Source organism: Pholcus phalangioides, unplaced genomic scaffold, assembly GCF_987345545.1.
Source record: "Pholcus phalangioides strain wild (caught in Gottingen) unplaced genomic scaffold, Ppha-v1.0 ptg000010l_1, whole genome shotgun sequence".
NCBI lineage: Eukaryota > Metazoa > Arthropoda > Arachnida > Araneae > Pholcidae > Pholcus > Pholcus phalangioides.
This window is the reverse complement of record NW_028301603.1, coordinates 35,227,332-35,253,026: the sequence shown is the minus strand read 5'-3', so window position 1 is coordinate 35,253,026 and position 25,695 is coordinate 35,227,332. Positions and strand designations below refer to the sequence as shown.

General features: G+C 36.8%; 1 long non-coding RNA gene across 1 annotated transcript in view; it reads left to right on the top strand.

Moving 5' to 3' along the window:
* Positions 1–24,320, top strand: part of LOC149081348 (uncharacterized) — a 151,113-nt gene extending 126,793 nt beyond the window's left edge. Inside the window, exons 2-3 of the long non-coding RNA XR_016193443.1 lie at positions 21,207–21,354; positions 24,244–24,320. This is a non-coding gene — a long non-coding RNA (uncharacterized LOC149081348). The remainder of the gene's footprint in view (positions 1–21,206; positions 21,355–24,243) is intronic.
* The last annotated feature ends 1,375 nt before the right edge of the window (positions 24,321–25,695 follow it).

Here is a 25,695-nt window from a genome sequence, read left to right as displayed (position 1 = left end):
GATTTCTGTTTCGTCAAAGGATCTTGTGACTAATCGGGTATATTTGGGGAGCATATTTTCAGAGGGGGGGGAAAGTTTCCACTTTTGCTGAATTAATTCAGCTTAACACAACAGATTACAATTAATTCAGCTTAATCAACTTTTTTTGAATTAAGAAATTCAAAAAAAAAATTTCCAGAATGGACTGCTTTACAAAAGTAGAAAATAGTCCAACAGTCAGAATATAGGAATGGTGGAATACTATATAAATATTATGTTTCTTTATGAACATTCAAGAAAGTTATCTGCATTTAAATTTTATAAATGCTCGGTTTTGAAGGGAATTCAGTGGAAATGTTACCTTTTGATTAAAACTAGAGCTGGTCAAACCTGGAAAAACTGGAAATTTCTATGTCACCCGTTGATTCCAGAAGTTTTTACCTAGACCAGGAAGGTACCCTTACTGCCATCTCGTCATTAATATAAGAAACACGATCATTCTATAGTTGAACCTCCGATAACAGACACTCCCGTTTACGGACACCTCCACTAAAGGACACTTTTTTTAGTTATGTCGACGGGACTCGATGCATTTTACAATCAATCAACGGACACTGTTTCGTTTGCGAACAAAATTTTAGTTCCCGTGGCTGACCATTATACAGAGGTTCTACCAAAAAATACCAAAACGAATGAATGAGCTTGATATGCTCCCTTTTGGTAGAAAAACCACTAACTTTATATTGCAATTTTTACCCAAAATATTTTCATTGGAATAAATCATTAACGCAATGGAGCTCAACCCAAGATTCAAAAACCGTTGAAAAAAAATGAAATGTTCCCTTTTTAAGAAAAAACTTCTCATCTGAACCCGCAGGGCCAAAAAGAATATATATATGGTTCATATAGCGGCAAATGTGAGATGAATCGTTATTTTGTATAGTCACTAACGATATTGGTAAGCTTGATAAATATCACCTATATTTATCGCTTTTACTAGCGATTATACATATTATACATAATACCCAAGTATCGTTGGTAAACACGATAAAGCGTACTAAATTCAGAACAGTTGTTGGTTTTATGCATAATCACCATTTCGAATTGGCAAATATGACAATTAGTCCCATTGCCTTGATAATATTTATTATTATTTAGATCACGGGTTTCCCAACTGGTGTTCCGCGAAAGTTTTTTTGGGTTTTCGCATGATCAAACACCACGGAATCCTTAAATATCTCGGATACCGGCGAGCCGTCGAAGAAGAAAACTTTCTTGTAGCTGATATTCGCAAAGCGATCTTTGTTTTTAATTTTAACGAGGTAGTGTCGGGTTTAAAAAAATCCAGACCACTTGGATGACTAACCAAGAGAATGTGGAGTGACCAAAACAGTGACCTGCTGAGCGAGGGACGAAAACTGCGATCTAGAGGGTGTGAAAGCATGTGAACAACCGAAAGATAATGACACACAGACATTTACGGTATGGGAGGTGGGGGTAAAGAAGGCTTATAGTCCGGGGCTGCTGGTTTCGAGGAATGAATTGTCATGTCAAGAGACAAATAGATCGGAATGGATGAATGGATTGTGGCAAAATTTGTGAACCCCACGGGGCCACAAAACGCTGAATCTTCATCTGGGGGGGGGGGACATCAGAGGGCCTAAAACTATGTGGTCGTAGTAAATTGCTCGAATTTCGTGAGAAAATGGGGCTGAAAAGAGGAAAAAACCTTCTGAGCTGAATAAAATTGTTTATTTCGGTGGGACCAAGGGTCCTTTTTATTCTCCAGGTAGTCGGTCTTTAATTTCACCTGCACAGTCCTTTTTTTTCTACGAAGCACAATCTCTGTGTACACGGAAGTACAGTGGAATCTCGTTTTAATGAATACCGTTATAGCGAAAATCTCCTTTTAACGAACACTTTTCTAATCCCTCAAATAAGTTTGCATAAGAACAATGCAAACAACCTGAAATTCCTTTCTCTTGAAAGAAAGTGATTTCCCCGGTCTCTTGGAGTTCATTATAACGGGATTCAACTGTACTTTCATTCTCAGTCATTTCTGAGACTCTAAATGTCTATGTTTTGTGTGCTGATTAACCATAACAAAAACATAATATAACATTTCTTAGTTCATAGCCAACAAACGGGTAAAAAGAAAAACAGCCAAAATATATCACTTATCAATTTTATCTGCCATCTATGAACTAAAATTGCAACCGTAAATGATGCTTCAAAATAAATTGTTGAGTAATAATGTGTATTTTTCAAAAACCAATACGGTTTGATATCGATAATTACTTTCTAAATAATAATGTAAATTAAATTAACAAACTTGTTGTAAAATGTTTATTAGTTGATGTTTTAATGAAATAAAATAAGATTAGTAAAACAAACATCTTTGCGATCGACGGTAAAATTACGTCCTGCGGCATTGAAAAACTTGACGAGATCTATGTTGGCCATCGGATCGACTAGTCGCAACGGTTTTTGCTCTCTGAAATAGCGTTATTTCGAATCGTCAGTATAATGACGTGTGATTTTGCCTATCGACACGGATCAACGGTCTTGATATTTCAACGGACATCGATTGTTTTCCAAGTTTCCGAAACTTTTTGCCGTGGTTTGTTTTGGTCGTACGGTCTTGCCCAGGGTAAAAACCTGGCCCTGACCATAGATGTGGCTCGTCAGGGGTAAGTTCTCGACTTTTTCGACTGCGTCATGCCACTCTGCTGTATCTATAGAAATCCCGTTGACAGGGCCCAAATTTTGGGGCTTCGAAGGCTTGCGGAAAATGCTCACGATGACAAAGGGAGAGATCTCGAAACCTTTGCGGGAAGTTTCTTTCCCTGGATTCGAGCTCAATACGATGCAGGCAATGATGGTTTTGTTGATGACTGTGAAGTGATTAGAGAGTTATTGGACGTAATTTCAGTGTATGTCGAGTATCTGGTAGAGCCATCGAATGGAGATATATGCCGTAAACTAGTAATTGAAGCTGTCAGATTTTTTAACAATTTGGATGGTTTTGATTGTATACATAAACTGGCTAGTGCTTTCAAAAAAAGCTTTCGCTTTGAAATAGATGGTAAAGTGCCAGTAATTAGTAAAAATGTTAGGCCTACACATAAGGCAAAATGTATTAAGGAAGGTCAAAATTTTTTAGATGAAAATAGTGTTTCCTTTGTACCAAATTCAAATAGTGATACTAATGGTTGCCATTTGGTATGTCATGCTCAAACCTCAGTATTTACTAACGGTTGTACCTCTGTGGAGGATACTAAATCTTTGGATAAACATGATAATTCTTCTGTTAATGACACCGATAAATATAGTGATGCTAAGGATTGTCATGTAGTGTGTAATGCTCATATATCAGAAGGTGTAATTAGTGATGGTAACACCTTAAATGTCACAACATTTTTTGATGAAAATAGTGTTCCGAATGGTGATAATTCTGACAAATATAGTGGCACAAATGATTACAATTTAATGTGTGATGCTCGAACTTTAGAAGATGTTCCTAATAATAGTGTCACTCTGAATGACAAAAAAATTTTGGATGTAAATTGTGTCTTTACTACTAATGGTACTGATATGTATAGTTGCACAACTAATGATTGTCTCTCAGAGTGTAATGCTCAAACCAATGAAATTATTCTTAATGGTGGTATCACTTTGCACGATAAAACTGATGTTGTTAATGATTCTGTGCTTTCTAATAAATATTTGTTGAAATGTAATGCTTGTGCACATGATAAACGTGATACTGCGCACACTAATGCTCTAAAGCACTGCGTTCCTAACGTAGGAGGTGCTGATCATGCTAAAATTCATAAAACTTTTTCTCACATTGTTTGTAACTCCCAGACTGAATGTAATGTTCTTTTGGAAGGGAAAACTCGTGTTGATAGTACACAACTGTCAGCTGACTCGGGAATTAGTGGCTATAGCAAAGCCCCAAATGAGTCTACTACTTCAAACTGTTTCTTGAGCGAGAATACGTGCGCTAATGACAGGTTAGCTTCTGTGAAAAGGGGTGACCACTCTGTCATGGACGTTCTCAATGTATCTAATGACCTTAATGCTTCTGATTCCCTGAGCAGTGATTGTGGTTTGGACTGTTTAACCTATGGTATTAGAATTTCTAATGTTTATGCTCCTTTGAGTACTTCTGATCCCATGAATGCTACAGAGAACGATGATGACATGATGGGCACTCCAAAAAATTCTGATGCTAATGTCAATAATATCATAAGTGATGTTGAGTATAAATCTGACTCCTTATCGGAGATGCAAAATAGTGTGTTAAAAAATAAAACGAGTATAACTAGAAAAAATAAGAAATCTAGGAAGAAAACGAAAAATAATTATTGTGATAAAAATCTAGATAATGAATCCGTTATTGATTTTATGAACAGTGAAGATGTAAACGCTGACCTTGTTGGTGATAATGCGACATTCAAAGCAAATAAAAAGAAAAAAGGGAAGAATAAAAAGAAAAAGATCCTTACTCATGATGCTGCGGTCCCTGGTACTAGTGGACTTTCTACAGCTGAGCTAAAAGCAGCAGAGAGGAAAGGACAGATGGAACTTAAAAATTATAAAAAAGATGACAATAAGAATAAACTGACAAGCTCAACCCAGCTCTCTCGGGTTAAGTCTTCCAAAAAACAGGTTGTGTCTGCGACCCATCAGCTTGACAAAGATAGAACACAGCTTGCTACCAAGGCTGCGCTCATTAACAAACCTGGTCCTCAAAGACCCCCTACGGATACTGGTGTTCCTGCGGATGTAGCTAAAGAGGATGGGGAACTTTCTGACGAATCAGAGCATGACAGTGACCACAACAATGATTACTTCACGCAAGTGAACCACAGAAGAAAGAAATCGGGTATTCCCCAAATAGTTATCACCAAATGGGGTGAAAACTGGATTAATGACTTCAAAAGAATTAGGGGAATGTGCGAATTCCCTCCGGTAGCCAAACCAACATCGAGAAATATATTATTAAATGTCTTTTCTGAAAAAGATCATAGAACGGCTACTAAGTATTTAAATGAAAAGAATCTGGAATACCACACATACCAACTAGACAGTGAGAGATCTCTAAAATTCGTCATCAGAGGCCTTCCGGCGAACACCAGCTTTGAGGACATTAAATCAGATTTGCTAAACAAGGGTTTTGAGATCAAAAAAATCTCCAATATGAGAAATTATTCCACTGGACGTATTCTACCACTCTTCTTGATAGAAGTACCTATCAGCAGCAAAGAAATTGCCAACTTAGTTGATATTCAAGACGTACCAATTGAAATAGACCGTTACAGAGGTAATAAATTCCCTCTACAATGTAGAAATTGTTTATTATTCGGACATTCATCATACTACTGTTTTAATTCACCAAACTGTGCTTTTTGTGCCCTTGGACACAGCACCAGAGATTGTCCCTCAAAAGGGAATCAATCTAAAATGAAATGTATTATGTGTGGTGGTCCACACACTGGAACTTTCACAGGCTGTCACAAAGACCTTCCAGTAGAAGTGACGGGGCAAGAACTTTTCTTCCCAAGCTACCTCCCAGCTTAATGAACTTTCCCTCTTTCGAAAAAAGTTCTAACAAGTCTGAAACAAGTCAACCCCTTCACATCTTCAGTCCTTCGTCCACAAGTGGGCTACCGTCTAGACCTCGAATAAATCCTTGGAACATAGGGGCTAACAATAATGACAAGCAGCCGACTCAAGACCAAGAACCCCCTGTGGAAATAACGAGGAAAGGATTACACATTTTGGGGCAAGGCAAGCCACAGCTTTCCATGGAAGAATTATCAGCGGAGCTGCACAACAAATTTTTAGAGGCAGAGCGTGAAAAACTTACTAAATTCAAAGCCAGCGAAACAGGAATGAGATATAAAGAAGTCTTAGAAGATTTCATGACCCATCATGCTGTACAGGACAAACTTGAACTGGAGTTGGAAGTGACGAATCAGGATAAGGGTGTGTCTTCAACAAACCTCTCCCTTCTACGGCCTTCACTTTTCCGGAACTATTATGACAACAAATGTGATCAAACCTACATCATAGTCGAAAGTATAGAAGATAATATAGACAGAGACTTACCAAATAATGACAACTCACAAAATAAAGTTTTAGTCCATCCAACAGCAGCAACTCATTCCCCTGCTCAAAATATTGAACAATTCCTGAACCTCTTAGAACCGTTCTTGAGGGAACTGGGTCTATCCAGGGACAAAATTGAATTCATACTGCAATTTTTGATAACTATAATCTCACACTCCAACAATTAGCACGCCAAGACTTGCCAGCAGCAAACCGCTGCGTATTATGGCATGGAATGCCACAAGTCTGAGAAATGACCTTAGAGAGTTTGGGCAGGCACTCTACGACATGGAAATTGATGTAGCCCTCATATGCGAAACATGGCTGAAGCCTTCACACTCCACTAACATATTTAACTACACCTGCCTCAGAAAAGATAGACTAAACGAAAGAGGAGGTGGAATAGCAGTCTTCATCAAAAATGATATACCATTTCAAGAACTTGATACACCAGACTCCGACTCCATGGAAAAACTGGCAGTTACCATCTTTATTAACAGGCATCCGATATCTCTATGTGCGATATACAAGCCACCTAGAAACAGACTTGACCTGAATCTACTTAACTTTCTGATCAACACCAACAATCCAATTCTACTGGCTGGGGACTGGAATTGCAAAAGTCCTGCCTTCTGCAGTAACAGATCAAATTCCTGTGGTAGAATTCTGGAAAGATGGTGTAGAAACAAATGCCTACAAATACACTCCAGTTCCACACCAACCCATCACCCTGGAGGGCGGGGTTCACCGGATGTACTTGACTATGGTCTTTCTAAAAACTTTCGGAATAATGTTGACTTAGAATCGTTCACTGGCCTCAACTCAACACATAATCCAATCATATTCACGATTGATCTAACAAGACCTCAAGATGTTCCTTTCTGCCTTGCCACTGACTGGAATAAATTCAGGGATCTGCTAGATGTTGACGAAGTTCTCGAGCTTCGGCATGCAAACAAGGAGGAAGTTGATGCAGCAACGGTCATCTTTTCGGACAGTATTAAAGCCGCATTACACAATTCAACTAGAAAAATCAAATATCCGGGAAACAAATTTGGAATCTCTCTTGAGCTAAAGGAAAAAATTAGACTCAAAAATAAAATAAGAAAATCCTGGCAAAGATTTCGTCGCCCTTTGGATAAAGTTGCACTCAATCGACTGGAAAAGGAAATCAGGAAAGAAATCAAAGGATTCGTCAACGAGCGCTTTTCGAACTTCGTTGAAGAGGCCACTGCGAGTGAAGGTTCCCTTTGGAAAGTTTGGAAGATCTGTAAAAAGAAAACCAAGAAAATTACCAAAATTCAAAACGAACGAGGTGAACTGGTTTTCACTGATGCTGATATAGCGGAAGTGCTTGCCGAAACTTATGAGGGTCAATTCAAACCTAACACGAATCAACCGATTGGCACTCAGCGGCAACACTTGCATAAAATTGAGGAATTTCTCAACAGACCACGTCATCAGAGTCTTAGTGGGTTTCAAGATTCAGAGCTAACAACTATGGAGGAGGTTAGAGAACTTATTAACAAGCTCTCGATCAAGAAAGCCTCTGGACTGGATGAAATCTCCAATCTCGCTCTCAAAAATCTGCCCCTATCTGCCCTAATGACTCTCACCAATATTTTTAATAGCTTGTTAAAAACTTGTCACTTCCCGAAGGTATGGAAGCTTTCAGTAATCAAACCTATCCACAAATCTGGCTCTAACCCTCTCATAGCGAAAAATTTCCGACCGATCAGCCTTCTGAGCAATATATCTAAGCTGTTTGAACGTATTCTTCTTATACGATTCAATAACTATCTCGAATCTTCTAATTTTCTTCGTCCTGAGCAGCATGGATTCAGAAGAAACCATTCCTGTGTCACACAGCTGCATCGAGTCGTAGAATTCGCAATACAAGCCTTCAACCACAAGGATTTCACCTGCGCAATGTGCTTGGACATTAGCAAGGCGTTTGACAAAACGAATCACGTAACTCTGTTGGCCAAGCTTGTTGAATACGGTTTTCCTGACCACTACGTGTTGTTCTTCAACAGCTATCTTAAAGACAGACATTTTCTGGTAAAAAATGGAAATGCTTGTTCTTCTGTTCGTCCAATAAGAGCCTCGGTTCCCCAAGGATCAGTTCTTGGACCTCAGCTCTTCTCCATCTACATCAATGACTTCCCTGCCCCCCAAGTGGGCATACTGGGTCTCTTTGCGGATGATGCAATTATTATCACCAACAACAGAAAATCTGATAAATGCAGAGAAAATCTTCAGGAGACTCTAGAGGAGGTTGAAGACTGGTGTGAGGATAATGCTGTCGAGCTTAATCATGCCAAGTGTCAGTTCATCTGGTTAACAAGAAGAACCAAATTCACTAGAGCACCAATCTACCTGGGCAGAGAAGCCATAAGACCTGTGAAGGAAGTGAAATATTTGGGATGTATTCTAAACCAATCATTATCCTTCGTTCCGCAAATAAATCACGTAAGAACTAAGGCTACCCAAACCATGGGAATGATGTCACGCATTACATTTCCAAGTGCAAGACTAACTCTTAAAAACAAAGTCATATTGTTTAAATCAATCATTAGACCTATCATGACCTACGCCGCCCCAGTATGGGCTCATGTTTCAAAAACCAACATGCAGCGTCTGCAAAGTCAACAGAATAAAATACTGCGAACTCTTGTGCGTGCACCAAAGTACATCAGAGGAGCTGACATTAGAAAAGACCTGAAGATTCCAACCATCCTCAGCTACATCCAACAAATCTCAGAGGATCACTTTGAAAGGATGAGGAACTCAGAATACGAGCATCTGAGAGAGCTGGTCGATTACAACCCACGTCAAAGACTAAAATTTCTTAGACCTCAAAACGTGCTGCACGTGCCATGGTCGGTGCGCTAGGGTCTGAACTACCGAGCTGTATAATCTTTGTCGATCTATCATAATATTTTTGTACTTTTAATTTACTATCGAAATAATCGATCAACTGTATTGCATAGAGTGGCATTGTGGTTTGATGCACATGACTGATCTTGCACTGCATCAATTTGTATAATTTCGGCTAACACACTTGTTTTTCTATGACTTCTTTTGTATGTTAGATTTATTTTTTATTATTATTTTCTCATTAGTGCATTATGTAGCGTTTTGGTGAATTGTACATAAGTAATTTCATTTTTGTGTCCATTATAATATACATTTATCGCATAATATTTATGTGTATATATATGTGTGTATATGTGTATATTTATATATATATATATATATATATATATATATATATATATTTTTTTTTACTACTATTGATTTTACTGATCATCTGCTCTATTGCATAGAGTGGCATTTTGGTGAAGTTTGGCTGATCTTTGTGTATTTTACTATTCTGATGGTAGCATTTATCGGACTGTATGTGTTTGTTTTTTTTTCTCTCTCTCTCTATTAACTTACAAGCACTTCACATCTACACAAACACGCACAAACTTGTCTATAACCCTCTTCATAGCTAGCAAGAGCAGTCTGTAAGTCGCCAGGCAGCCCCTTTGGGCTGGGCAGCGACGAGAAAAATTAAATTCTGTCTGTCTGTCGATCATAACCGAAAAACAGTTCGTTCTTCATTAATTTATCGATTATAATTATAAGAAACGAAGGAGGGCATACTTTTTGAGTGTTACTCATGTCAATTTACTTTATGCAAACATCAACTGCTAAAATTTTGAAGTAAATTTGAAATTTCAATTAATATTATTGCTCAAAATATATAGATTATTATCATAATACATTGCAATTTATGCGCAATTAATTTTTCATTAATTCTATCTTGAAGAATTCCTCAACCAGTTGTGTTTTTTATTTGATAGGTGGCAGAAGGGCATTCACTTTAATGATGTTTATCAATATACATTCTATGTTGTATAGTTGTTGTGGCATATTTTGTGGCTGATAAAATTTTAGTTTTACCCGTTTGTTGGTTATGGACAAAAGTAGCTAAGAATGGCATCATTTCTTCCATGGTTAATAAGTTTACAGAATATGGACGTTTAGAGTCTGGGCATGGTTATGAACGAGAATTATACTTCCGTGTACATATGTAGAGAATTTTTTCTATGCAGAAAGAATTTTTTTTTCCTTCCCTTATACTGTATAAGGTAACACATATGTTATTTTGAAATTCTGCGTAGTTATCGAAACTATGCGCAGAGAAACAGGTCAGTGCAGAAATAGAAGACAATTCCCCCATCAGGAAAAAAAAAAAAATTAGACGGCACATTTCGTGTGGGAATAAAATTTTTCCTTTCCCCGCGAGCATCTCTGTGCTCATCATACCCTGGGCCGCAACTAGATGTTTGGTCAGCCGGAGCAAGCACGCATTTTTGCGCCCCCCATAATGTTGAAGAAGAGGTTAAAGAGTGAATTGAGATCAATCAGATAGTGATTGAATTGAGTCAATTGAAGAGTGATTTGCGCCCCCTCTAGCCCGGGTCTCCACCCCCAGTTGTGGCCCTGATCATACCCCCACCCAACATCATAGATCCAGGCTCCCTAGACTCAGATCTTTAGAGTGTACTCCTCAATATTGAGTTATAGTGCAAAAAACCGACAACTCAGATAAACACCCTATGATTCAATGATCAGCATCATGATCATTTCAAGCATTTTCATGATTATTTAAAGCACATGCCAGAGTTCCTGCACAGGAGCTCTGATGTGATCGTTATAATAAAAACTCTTTATTCGTGAATATGCCTCTAATAGGATGACGTGGCTTCAATCTCTTGAGTCCCAACAATGAGCTCAATCGGGCATCGCACGGAGCCCTCTTCCCATCTTGCAGTAGGGCCCTAAGCTAATATCTTTAGTGGGCTCCCAGGTAAGACCCCTAACGGGCTCTCCCTCTATTGTGAACACTTACAGTGTGGAAAATAAAAATTATGAGGACAATCCTGGCCCTGAAATACTTTACCGCACACCAACTCCGGTCATATATCGCCATACAGCAATTTCCAACCAGTGAAGTTGGCTGGGAAATGAAAACTCCATCCACATCGGTGGTTGCCCAAAGGTCGATCGTGCGTACGGCCCTGATTAAGAGGTGGTACTGAAGACCTCTTCCCTTTTGCCCTGGGGCTATGATGCTGTTGAGACGGCAGTAGGAAAAAACTTTTTTTTTTGGATAAATACTTAGGAATTTGTTTAAATTACGTGAAATAGCCTCATTATCATCAACAGTTCCACTGAACAGCATTATAATTATCAAGGTTTCCGCGAGAAACTCTACGTTTGAAGCCCCTGATTTAGATGAACCGTACTTGTGAGCCAGAGTCTGAACCGGATATAACGGAATCTGATTTAACGAATGTTTTGAACATCTCTGAAACAACTCCCTCCATCGAACATCTCTGAAATCGGACCTCGATATAACGGACTTCTGTTTAACAAATTTTTCGATAGCACCATGATTCCTAAGTTTAGAACCGTACCCCGATATAACGCAGTTATTTAACAAAAAATATTTGATTCAACGAACTCTTATTTAAAAAGAATTCTTCGATTTAACGAATTTTTAATCATGAAATAACGATTTTAATTGTTAAATCATGATATTAAATCAATTTCAGTTCGTTATATCGGAGTCTGGCTATATTTATCAAACATACTAGACATATTTGGGGGAATGTATTTTTATATTTATTCACAATTTACGCTGAATATTATTCATAATCACCGGTAAAAGAGATAAATTTATCATACTTAACCGAGACGATTGGCGATTTCGCATGATAAACGGCGAATATGCATAATAATCGATTTATCACATTTACCGTAACATTGACTATACTGCATCACACAGTATCAAACAAATTGACAAAATAGCATCGTCGTCAAATTTTCAAATATCAATTAATTCAATTAAATTTAACATTACGTAATAACCCGTATTATGCATAATACCCAAACGTCACGTCGTTGATAAATGATAACGAACATGAGATAAATCTACTATACAAGATAATTCATACATGTATTGTAGCATTATATCGGGTAGCGATCGTAAAATTTTTTATCGTTATATCGGGGTCCGACTATATTCATCACACATACTAGACTCATTTAGATTTTTTTTACTCATATTTATCAAATTCACCCTGGTATTATGCATAATCTCCGGTAAAAATGATAAATTCGTCAAACTTATCAAGACGATCGGTAAGTATGTATAATTACCGGTTATTATGTACATTATGCATAATAATAACCAATTTATCCGATTTGCCGGAACATATACATGAAGGGGGGGGGGAATGAATTCCATCCTGGAAACCTGCAGTGCTTTATTCCAAGAAATACGGTTTATGGAATTTAGTTATGCTGTATGCCTCTCGGATTGTTTGCATTTATGTTGACGTACGGCGTCACTGTTGTGGATGTATTAGTTTTTATCTTCCAAAAAGATCAATAAAATGAAGAATATTTGTGAAAAAAAAATTGATTTTCAGAAATACTTGTACTTACTGCTTGTTCTTTGTCGCCGTCAGTTCCGAACTGCATAAGGATATAAATGAAATGAAAACATTATTGTACAATGTACACTAAACAGCATATAAATCAGGGATGCACAACCTTTCAGTTTGCGGGCACTTTATATGGTATTTGTATTTCACATCCATACTTTTATACCGGAACAACTTTCGCGGGGCGGATGGAACTCCTTGGAGGGCAGTAGGTTGTGCACCCTCGGCATATATGTATGTGAAGGCAATAAGCGAAGAGCATAGAAAGAGCATATTGAAGTATATGCTACGTTAAGGGGCTCGTTAACGACCTCTTAGGCTCCGAAATATCGATTATGTTGGTAAAAAGAAAACGACTAAAGAGTCGTTAATATGTATTTCATTCAATTGCCTATCAAATAAGATAAAAAACAAACCCTATTGCTCCAAAAATTTTGATATTTTGTAGGAATGTTCATTCGGCATGTGTTAGTGAAATGAATCACCGATTTAGTAATGGACAAATGGGAGGCATTTAAAGAGAAATGTTGAATTTATATATTTTTGCAATTTACTTTTTTTCCGTCGAACTTTTGAAATAAAAATTAAAAGAAATCTCACGAATGGTCAGATATCCACATTCCAGATTCAATTTACTAATATGTGTTGAATAAATACACTGCGAATTTCAGAACGTTTAGTACAGTTGTTTTGTATTTCTTACATACAGGGTAGTATGTTAATGGACCGACAAACTCAAAGGGTTGTTAGGAGGCACCAAGACGAACAAAAATTGCATTGGAACACGGGTGTCGTAAACCACGTTGATAGGGTGAAAATCGCCAAAGATGCATGCAGGTTTCGACGTCGCGCTGGAACGACAGAAAGTACAATAATAACTACAAAAAGATTTATTTGATTAATTATTACAACAGTTGTTGAAAGTGGCGGCCGCTGACGTCAATGCACAGTCTACAGCGACGTAAAAACGATTCCCGGACGCACTCGAAGATGTCAGGTATGCTTTTGATGCCAGTTTCAGCGACGACAATCCGCGCTATGAGATCCTCCGGTGCTCATAGCGCGGTGTGTTCACAGGCATCGCGTAAACGAGTGATTTAAGGTGGCCTGATACCCAGGACCCCATAGGAAAAAGTCACACGGATTGTGATCTGGCGAACGTGGGGGCCAAGCAACGGGTCCCACGCGTCCAATCCACCTCCTTGGGTATGTATGTGGGCAAAAATGTGCAATGGCACCATGCATGATGGTATCGTGCATGAGCCACATGCCTCGCTGCACTGCCGACGGCCATCTGCTAGACCGTAAATCAGATGCATATCAGCGTATTCCTCGATCTTGTAGTCAGTCATCGCGAATATTCATTGAAACAAAGAACTAAACTACACGTGCTTACTACCGCAATAGCGCTAATTTACGTCGTCCGCAGCGCGTGATCCTACCCCAGCGCACGCGTTTGGCGACGCTCCTTACGTCAGATATTGTGAGCGACCCCACGAACGCATTCAGCGATCAACTGACATCCTTCGTCTCCGCTGGACTCAGAGCCTGCATGCGATTTTCACCCTCTCAACATGGTTTGCGACACCATGTTCCATTGCAATTTTTGTTCCTTATTGATGCCTACTAACGACCCTCTGAGTTTGTCCGTCTATTAATAGAACACCTTGTATAGGGACAAATTTTTTTCTTCCCCTATTATACATTTACACTATGATATTTACACTATTTATACTATTCCCTTTCGATTTTTGACGAGAAGTTGACGGATTGATACAGAATTTTTAATACATTTAATTTGCATCCAAATGAAGTAATTTTCAGTCATTTATTAAAAGTTAAATTTTAGGCAACACGCGTTAGTTCAAACGATTGCTCAGCAAATGGTCTTCAGTTTTAAAAAAGAAAACGTACAGTGTCTTAAGCGGGAAATTTTGTGCACGAAAATTTTCCAAAAAAAAAAAACCACATTTTAAAATTTTTCGATTTTCAATGCCTATGAAATTTTTTTGCGTCAGTGTTTCAAGTTTTTCTTCTACCTGTACTAAAATATTTTGAAATTTTTCTTTTTTAAATATAAACTGCTGGCATGTATTACACACATGCTAATGTTTTTCACACTAAAATTTTCTTTCCTCAAAACTAAGTCTTTTTGTTAAATAAGGAGCATTTTTCCAAACATCACTCATTCAAATGTCTTGAAACTGTGTGTGCGCCTCTCAACACTATGATGTTACATACTTTAACGCGAGGATTTTTTTTTAATTAAAACTATCTAACAAAATTTTAAGTATTTTTGGTAATTTTTGTAAAAGTTGAAGTGTTGTTGAAATTAAAAATTCGATAAAAAAAAAACCAACAATCACAATCCTAAATGCCAGTGTTAAATTGTATAAAAATATCCATTGTATTTGAGGAAAAAAATTGAGTGCTTAAAGAGTGAATAGAAAAATTTTTAATGTTTCTTAAAGGAAGGAGATTTTTCCCGTAGGAAAGTATGAGAAGCCAAGATTATCAAGATAGATTATCAAGATTATCAAGATAGATTATCAAGATTATCAAGATAGATTATCAATGTTATCAAGATAGATTATCAAGATAGATTATCAAGATAGATTATCAAGATATTATGGATATTAATTTTCAGATGGACTGCAATATTTATTTTAAAAGGGGAAATAAATGTATGCATGTACGAGTAAATTTAGATAGAAACTTACCGCGTCATTCCAAACTCCCTTCAGATTTCCTTCCTAAATATGAAACAAAAATTTAGACCAGGCTACACAACAAAGACAATAAATTGGATCATCTCAGTAACAAATGTTAGGACTGTAATGCAATTATTAATGAAGTTTGGTGGATGATGATGTCTGATAAATCTGTTTTCATGTGTTGAGGTAGTTAGTTGTGAAGTGAATATAACCTGCAGTAGAGATTGAACCTTCAATAGTCACTGATGGCATATCGCGCCTCCTTAAAAAAAAGCCTGTTATTTTAGAATTGACAGTGTGTTTCCCAAAGGAATAATTTTCCCTACACCCTTTTATACTTTGAACCTTTTGAAATTCGGATGGTAACCATACTTCATTAAAAATAACATGACATTTTATCGCTTTCAGATCCCGAGCATTCATTTATTTTTTGGAATTTTCAGAATGTTTTTTTGCATTTTTGATGCCCAAAAACTGCATTAAAAACATCCAAATGTCAGCAAATCTTTATTTTCCCAAAAAGTTTCAATTTATTTATTTTTATTTATTTATTTTATTTTGTCAAGGAATAATTCACTTCCTTAAAATTTTTTCCAACCAAGATGATGCAGGGTATATTCATCTTCCCATACAATTTTTTCCAGAATTTTATCGATAAATTCCATTTAATAAATCGAACTTTTCCCGGAGGAATTTTGCCCTCAAAGCCATCCTTATTAAGACCCCTTGAAAGTTTAACTTGAAGTGCTGCCCTCTGATGAAAGCCTCCAAAAAGTTCATATTTACCATTTATCTAACACAAAACGTATACAATCTTTTAATTAAGTCAGGGCTTTTTAACGGCGCTTAGAAGAAAAAAACATTTCTACAGTGAGGAAAAGCAACCCCACATTTGTGGCACCGTTTTCTGAAAGCGTAAAAAGGAGGACTTCTTCTGTGCCGCTTAAGGTGTTAATCGGCATGGAAATTGCGGCCATGAGAATCAGATCCTCACGAGATGGAGATTGATTCTTAGATTCGCGTGCAGTGAATCACGACCCCCCCCCCCCCCAGATGGACGATACGTGGATAAATATGTGACTTACATAGGGACTTGCATAACTTTACATCAATGTTCAAATGGTAAATACCTATTAGTTAAGGATTTTTTACATAGGAATGTATGTTTTTTTTGTCTGCTGAGTAAACATGGGTGATGGGGATGATTACATAGACAAATTACCTCGATTTTTGGATGGGACAAATTTACTCAATTTACTTCTAAGAATGTTTTCATCAATTTCCCGTATGATAATATAGCCTGGACGATTTATAATCCTAGTATTTTATCACCGTACGCGCGCAACGTTAGCGTTTTGCCTTTATAGGCGGAGAGGGGAATAGTTGTTGCTTAACGTGTATAAGAAAACAGTGAAACCAAGAAAGCAATAATGTGTGCAGAGTATGTACCATTCACAGTACATTACTTTTGTCATTAAATACATTGTACTTACTCCCTACAATTGTTAATAAAAATATCAACAATTACATTAACTGGGACTTTTTTTTTTGTCAAAATTGCCCACATGGCATTACCGTTCAGAAAAATACTGCAAATTTATAATATCAAAGACATGACAAGATTCGCATGTTCATCGGATAAGAAACATCCACTTACGAGATGCTTGACGCCATCAGCAATATTACTAGCCTGAGGAATAGAAGTAGTTGGAAATTAATAATTTCATTTTATATTACGGAAAAAAAAGAAATAAAGAGGAAATTGGGGTAAAAAAAAACGAGACAAGAATACAATATGTAGCCAGGGCCTATTTCTCGCATGGGAGAAAATGAGCACGTGTCCAAGGCTTAAAAATGGCTGCCTTTTGTACTTTAGGTGCAGCCCGAATACTCCTCTTTTCCCTGCGTACGCCTCTACATAAAGGGCTGCCGAAAATTAATATTTTCCCGGGGGCCTAATCTTATGAGGAATATACCCTGGTTGTAGCTGGACGCGAAAAGCAAGTCCCACAAGTTGAATTAATACCTAAATTAAATTAAAGATTAAAATACAATAATTCATAATTCTCTATCAACCTTTACATCATTTTGTGTCAAGTGTTTTTGTTTTGTTTTTCAAAATACATACTGCATAGTCAGACTTTTGCAGATTCGGGTAGAGATAATTTTGTATAACTTGATCGTATGCTCTACATTACTTTACGAAACTCCTGCCTGGATGTATGCTAGAAATCGTAATATTATTGCTCTTGAACGTTTCCGAAACGTAACACTTCGAAGTTTCACCAGGTCCCTCTGGTTCATCGGAAATAGGCAATACCAAGATTGTAATAATCATGGATTATGCCAAAATTCTCACCAGAAACTGCTTTGAGATTCTCTCTCTACACAACTCTGACTATGAACATCTTCGTGAAATCTCCAATTATGATATATACTTTTACACTTAAAAAGCCTGAAAATTTTCTTGGGATGTCCAGACCCAATGCTCCGGGTCTTTGGCATGTACCTGTATTATGTGGCCAATTCTCTCCATTCTGGTACTGCCAGAATTGATACACTACATACGTCACTGTAAATTCATGACAGCACACATACTTCCTATTTACCTCCAGTAAAATATTATCCATCGTTATTGACATATCTTCATTATCATATTCATATGCGACATCACTATTAAGATGCTGCATCTTCAGCATCTTACTCATCTTACTTTATTATCATTTATTCATAATAAATCATATTGTCACGTATAATTAGTTAGCATCAATTATCATTAATATGTGATATCCATTATTTCCTATTGAGATGGGTGGTAACTCCCGGGCTAAAGATGTATTTCCAGCCACATTTCTAAATTTTCCGCCATCTTAGACATGGTACGACGCGATTCTTAAATTATCATCATCATTATTATCTTATACCAATCCTGGCTTCAATGCACTACTGTATTTAATTGGCAGAGCGAGGAAGAAGAAGGGTACGGGCTTACTTACTTTCTTACCGAACATGGCCAGGCTCTGCCGCCTGAGCAATTTAAGCACGTTGCCCCTGAGGGCGTGGTTGTGTCGAAAAAATTGTATTCATTCTCTCGAATTCCAAATAGCATAAATATACAGAGATAAAATACACAAAATCAAGAACATTTGTAAAATGATACGCATCATTGTGGCATGCGCAGACGAGTCGACTAATAAAAAAAAGGGGTATGAGCTGTTAGTCTCATCTACGGCACCCCAATGTACGAGTGAACTTTTAAGGTAGAGATAATCGAAATGGTCATTTCGGTATGCTATGTTAGAAGCGGGATCGTTGAAAATAGCTCAATAGTCTAATTATGGCCGCGATAATCAATAGATAACGGGTGGCCAGCTCGCGGCACGTCATGGTATCAGGAATGGAACGTGAACGCTTTTCAAATATTAAAGAAATTCTACACCACTTTTCAATCTAAGAGATTCTTTCCAACTTTCTAACAATCCTTTTCTTATGAATGATGTTTTTGTAGGCTGCCAAACCTATATTTGGTATGGTAGGCACTCTCAAAACATTAATTACATGATGACATTCTATTCAATGCGTTTTTATTCGGTTTTTCATCTTTGGACATAGTCCCATGTGTACGAGATTCAAGATCGTCCAAATGGGGGATATGAATTTGTATAATACAATTGCATTGTATATCCATGTATTCCTGGGGGGGGGGGGGTTAAGCCTCTCACAAAGTTTATTGGGGAGGAGCCTTTAGAACTCGAAAAAGTGGCAAGCTAAATGTTTTTAAGGGAATAAGAGAACAGTCGACAATATTTTGTAAGAACGGAGAGAATAATCTCGTCCCGTAAAAACGGGATGTGTGGTCTAATTATTGAAATTCAAAGAGTGGCACGCGCATCGAAAATAATCTTGATTGTGGTACGGCTCGGAAGAAGGTTTACCACACCTGCTATATAGACTATGATGCTATTTTCAGAGGTCCCTTCTCATTATCTCCTTGCTAAATATCAAAATGGTTGTTTTGATGTTATATACAGATCATGGGGCAATAGATACAAAGTTGGAACTCATGGTTTATAAAATTAGCAACTCACCATCCCGCCGAGAGTGTTTCCGATGCCAGAAGTCTGGAAAAATGAATCAGTAATGCAATCAATCAATATGTTTTGAGGGGCATTCATCACACATTCATTGAGCATACATATATTGTAAGAAGTGATGGTCATTTTTTTCTTGAAGGATTTTGTTTGTCGAAATTTCATCATTTCATGTCTTACGTTCACGTATGTTACGAAATGTTACGTTCACGTATGTTACGAAATGTTACGTTCACGTATGTTACGAAATGTTACGTTCACGTATGTTACGAAATGTTACGTTCACGTATGTTACGAAATGTTACGTTCACGTATGTTACGAAATGTTACGTTCACGTATTCGATGTTATGTTCACATATTGCTGCACGTCTAGAAGCTGGATTTGTTCAAATATTCAAAGATATATATCCCGAAAACTAGACACTAGATGAGCTAATAATAGTATATGTACTCCCCCCCTAAACATTCCTCGATAAATTTCTAATCAGTAATCATGCATATGCCGGAATGAGTTTCATTTTTATATGATATTCAACGTGCATCCCTGGAGTCCCGTATTTCATCTTCCACGAGGGAATTAACGAAATGAGTAATGAGTTGACATTTAGTGAATGAGATTATTGACATTTTTGTTGTGAGGCTGCTGAGAAAAAAAAAATGTTAACTATCTCAAAAACAACTAAATTTACAACGACTAAATACGTCACGGTAAATGTGATAAATACAGTTATTATGCATACTTACCAAGCATTTTGGTAAGTTTGATAAATTTTCCTAAATTTATGACTTTTTTACAGGTGATTATCCCATACTACAGAATCGTCGTTGGAAAATTTGATATGTTTCCCTAAATTAATATTTAACTTGTGCAGGTGATTATGCATAATACCCAAGCGTCGCCCCGTTATTATACATGTTAAATCGTACTATATGATATACTGCACAGGATAATTCATACATGTATTGTATCATTACATCAGGCTCCGATCGCAAACTTTGTTATCATTATATCGGGGTCTGATTATATACATTACACATACTTGACTCGTTCGAATTATTTTTTCCATATATATATATATATCAAAATCACCAACTGCACTTGAGTATTATGTATAATCACAGATAAAGGCGGTAACTTTCAAGTATTTATCAAATTTATGATTGACACTTGGTTATTATGCATATTTATAGGTAAAAGTGATAATCAAAGTTGCCAAGACGATTGTTATATATGTATATATATATTACGATAAATCGGTTATCATATATTATAACTCGTTACTATGCATACTTAACGATCGTCTTAATAACTTTATTATATTATATATTGGAAGTATTTATATTTTAAAAAATATATAGTTATGTTGTATTTTTTTGTGATTGTAATAAATAGTATTTTTTCATAATGAATGGCTAGTGATTATTCCATTCATTAATAAATATTTTATAATAAATTATTGTGAAGTTAGTTATCCATTCTTTATTAATTCATTAACAAATAATTAATCTATAAATTAATAAATAAAAATTGATATGCATTAATAAATAAAATGTATCCAATATTACATTCAATCTAAAATTTTTGATTTTTACGAAATAGTCATTATCTAATTTTCCTATTAATATAATTGAATTGAGCAGGAAAAACATCTATATTTGTAGCATTTTTTCTGAAATAGATGCCACAAATTAGATAGTGAAGCAGATTGAGTTCTATCACTGGTTTAAAGAAGTGGTGTTATTGATTTTTTTAAAATGAAAAATTATAGAAATTATTTTCTTCAATGAACTCTTTTTATAGGACGAGTGACCAACATTGAATTTCAATCCAAGAACTTATGAATGTGTGAATGAATTATGAATTCCTGATTTTCATGATTGAATAGATGCAAGACGTTTTCGTATTTGAATTGGAGTATACTTACCAACTGTAATAGAAATAAATGTGTGTGAGTATTGAAATTGATTTTACGTGTGGATCAATATGTCAATTTTTCCATCAGTTTCAGAGCGCAGGAAGAGCAAATCTGTAAATTTACATAGAAGCATTTTGTTCTATCAATTCGGCAATTTTCTGGCCCATACCTATTGCTCTCAATGTTTGCTCTCCATTGCTCAATTGCTCTCATTGCTCAATTGCTCTCAATTGCTCTCCAGGAATTATTTCCTCACATATTAACCACTTTACGATCAAAGGACGTAATATTGCGATCAAACTCCAAAGAAATGAATTCAAACAGGCGTTTGTTGTTTTCTGTTTTCTTTCCTTTCTCCTAATCATTCCGAAGCTTTGTTGCAACCTTACAATTTTTTTCCCCCGTTTTGTTTTTTTGTACACCCCGATAAGTGATTTTTTCCCTCACATATGATGTATCTTTCTTATAAGAGTGAAAGAGAACAGGTAGGGTGAGGGTGAAAAGAAATCTAACTTTGTACCTACATTCTTATCACCTTATCTTCTATATTGTCTTACTCTTTTTTTTGTGTGATTTTTTTTTTCTTCCCTCTTTCTACCGTGCGGTTAGGTTAGGACACAAGTTTGCTATGTTTATTGCCGATTCGTCAAATAGAGACCATCCGAATTTCATGCCAATTCGCTTGTAAGCGAAACGGTTAAACGCAATCATTTCAAAACAGGTTATAGAAAAAAATCGGACATCTTTCAGTGCATTAAATTGTACTTGGGGCAATGTGAAAGCACAAACAATAGTGAATCCTTTCATCAACTTTATTAATCAGTCCATACGGTTGATGAAAGGATTCACTATTGTTTGTGCTTTCACATTGCCCCAAGTACATGTTTTTCTATATTGCTGCCAATGGCAGCTAAATGCAACCGTGATTCACGAAATGGAAGCTCCTTATCATAATTTTGCAGGACTGAAAAATTTTCCGGATAAAATTTTGAAAAATAGTGATGAATATTTGATATTCCTCAGATCAAAATTTCTAGATTTTCAGATGATAGATGAAGATTTGTTATATCATTAACAGTAGAAACACTCATTACATGGCACATTACACTGAGTAAACGGTATTTTGTATTATGTCTGCCTGCAGACTACTCACTTTTCTGCTCTATCTTTGAATAACACACAAAAATCGCAGGGCAGCCTTTTTTTTGTTTTGTCACTGGTTCGGCCTAAAAAAATCTTGCACTATTAAAACTCCATTCGTTCCGATCTCTGTCAAGTTTGCAGATAAGAAAATCCTAATACTACTTACGTGCTGCAATGAAGTTACATAAAGTAAATGTCAGCGAGGGATTTTTCCATTGCAAGTTATATTCAGATTAAAATACATATTGAGTCACATTACATAACATAAAAGCCCAATTTTCTGAACCCGGCACATAGCGAAAGATGATATAATATTGGGAAGGAAGGGTGGGGGGGGGGGGCAAGGAAAGAAGAATAAAACCCTTTTCACACGCCATCTAGACATCATTTTCAGACATTTAAAATGTTTTTTGCAGTGTAAATCGTCAAAAAAACGATTGTTGGCCTGTGCTCACTATATTAGATAACTGAGCGGTTTGAGGAATAAATTCCGCATTGGATTCTTCATTTTACTCATTCATGCTTAAAGAGAGTCTTTTCAACCTAGAGTTTGGTATGGTAAGAGGGTTCTGAGAGCTCTATAGCGCAAAGGCCTCCGCGCGAAACTCGTGACGTCACTGAAGAAGGAAAGAAGGCCATCTCACCAATAGCCATTGGATATAGCAAGCCGACACATAGGCCATCTTTACCCCTTTTTTGTAGTATAATAGGTAAGATGAACTTCTTCAGTGACGTAACAAGTTTCGCGCGTAGGCCTTCTGCTGTAGATGTTGTTAGCTCTGACTGAGCTGGTATAGCATTCAACGGCAAATTTGGCGGTGTCTGTCGGGGTGCGATCTTTACGTTACATGAGTTGTCCTCTATCTCTGTCGGTAATTTTGTTTTTTTCTAATATACCAAAGTACAGAACACATCGGGTATATCCGACACAATTAAAAAATTCAGATAAATTTCGGATTTTGTTTTTAAATCTTGTACACAAAAGATGTCAGATGAGGACACACACACTTTTGACATAACTTAGTTTCACTAAGACTGGGATTAATTACACTGTAAAATTTTTCTAAGAGTTCTTTCATAAAACTTGAAAAATGCAGCCAATAAGTGTTTCGGTTAGATAGGAGCGAGTGTAACCGATAAGCTCATTGGTAGTTTTTTTTCTCTTAAGATTTTGAAAACGATATTGGAATGGATTACTGGAATCGATATACTCACATGCTGGATACACGGGGGAAAAACAATGCTGTTAGTAAAACTGCTTCTCAACATGAATCATAGCACGAGTTTCAATTGGCATTATCACAAAAAATAGCTTATCAAACTAGAAATGTTAAGAGCAAAATCAAAGCGGCGTGGATAATGGAAGTAAGAGGAATTGATAAGCAATACTCACGAACTGATTTCCAGAAAAATTTAAAAAAAAATTACTCACTTTTTAATAACTCATCAGTCAATGTATTTTGCTCTGATGCGCTAGTATCCGTAAGAATATTACGCAGAATATTATCAAGATATGCGAGAATTTATTATGAGTGATATTGTACCAGATACGAGAATATTATGCAGAAAGAAAAAAAAAAAACATGCGAGGATATTACGTGGAATTAATGAAGTCATGCCATAATATTATGCAGGATGTTATTTAGATGAACGAGAATATTACACATATAAATGAAGATAAGCGAAGAAAAAGAAACTTAGAATATTATGAAGAGTATTATAGACATATAATGTATATACAAGAATATATGCAGAATTTATTTTCCTTTCTTTTTAAAGGGTTTTGGCCGTAATCCTCCACGCTGGACAGTGCGGGGTTGGACTTCTACTCCTAGTCGATTCCTTGAAGCAATTGAAGGGTCTTCGCCTAGTTAATAATTTAAACCTAGTTAACTGGTAAACGTCCGAAAAGGCGTCCCCACGCAAGATGGATCAACGAGATCAGAATTTGGAGTCAACTGGAGGGCTAAAAGCATCAGACAGATAAAAATGTAAAAATTTAGAGACCTTCATCCAGCAGTAGATTCAAAATGGTCGATGATGATGATGATATGCAGAATATTATAGAGATATACGAATATACAGGGGTCCATAATTTAAAGACCCGATATCAAAATAGACTACAAGCGAAACCAGTCATCAGAAAATTGTGAAATTTTGTGGAGGAATTCATGAAGTTGTGATGGGAATTTGTTTCGGGGGGGGGGGGGAATTAGAGTTGCACAAATTGTCGCCACCAGAGGGCGATTTATTAAGAAATGACACCTTTAGGAAAACATTTACAATTTTAACAATTGTTAAACACTTTTACGATTGTTACTGCAACAAAACATGTTCTAGATCATGGCCGCATTTTCAGATAACATGTGAAATCGCAAGATGGCATGCTCCACAACTGACCGAAGTGTGTGCGGAGAAATGTTCAGCACGTGCCGTGAAATGCTGCCTTTTAAGGTCAGGTAAAATTCTTGGATTGTCACGACTTCACCAGACGTTTCGAATGCCCCAAAACCAAAAATCACATGGATTAAGGTCCGGGCATCGGGGAGGCCATAGATTAGGGAAGTGCCGGCTGATGACAAGTTATTCTGTAAAATCTGTTTTAAGAACATTCTTAACACATACTGCAATGTGTGGAGAAGCTCCGTCTTGCATAAAGATTGTGAAAATGCGCTTCGTATGTAAAGAGGATATTCCAGAGCCATTCTGAATCGACCTCAACGGGAACTAGAAACTGCAGTGAGAACCGGAGTCGAGCGTCATAATCATGTGGAAGCAACCACTGCACAAGTGAAAGTTTGTATGGATAATACCGTATGATAGTATGGACAGTTGAACGTGGCCTATTCAAGGCCTGTGCTACACGCCTGACACTAGTGCTACCACCAGAATTTGAAGCTCTGTCCTCATCCACCTGAAGCGAAACATCCTGTATGGTGTATATAGAAACGGGCTTTCTTCCTCTTCCAGGACGAACAGCCGACGAACCTGTGGTTTCATATTAAGAAGGGTTTTAACATTCATTTGACCTTTTCGAATCCTCTTGTTTCGAATCCGATGTTTCCGTAGAGCGGTTGCAACTGCGGAATTGCTGTTTTGGTAGAACAATTTGACTAATTAAGCGCGATCTGGTAAACTTAATCGTCATTGTGACAGCAAACATATTGAGAAATAAGATCTCCGTGAATGGTTCTAGGTTTTATAACAGCTGCTGCGTGGGATCACATAAAT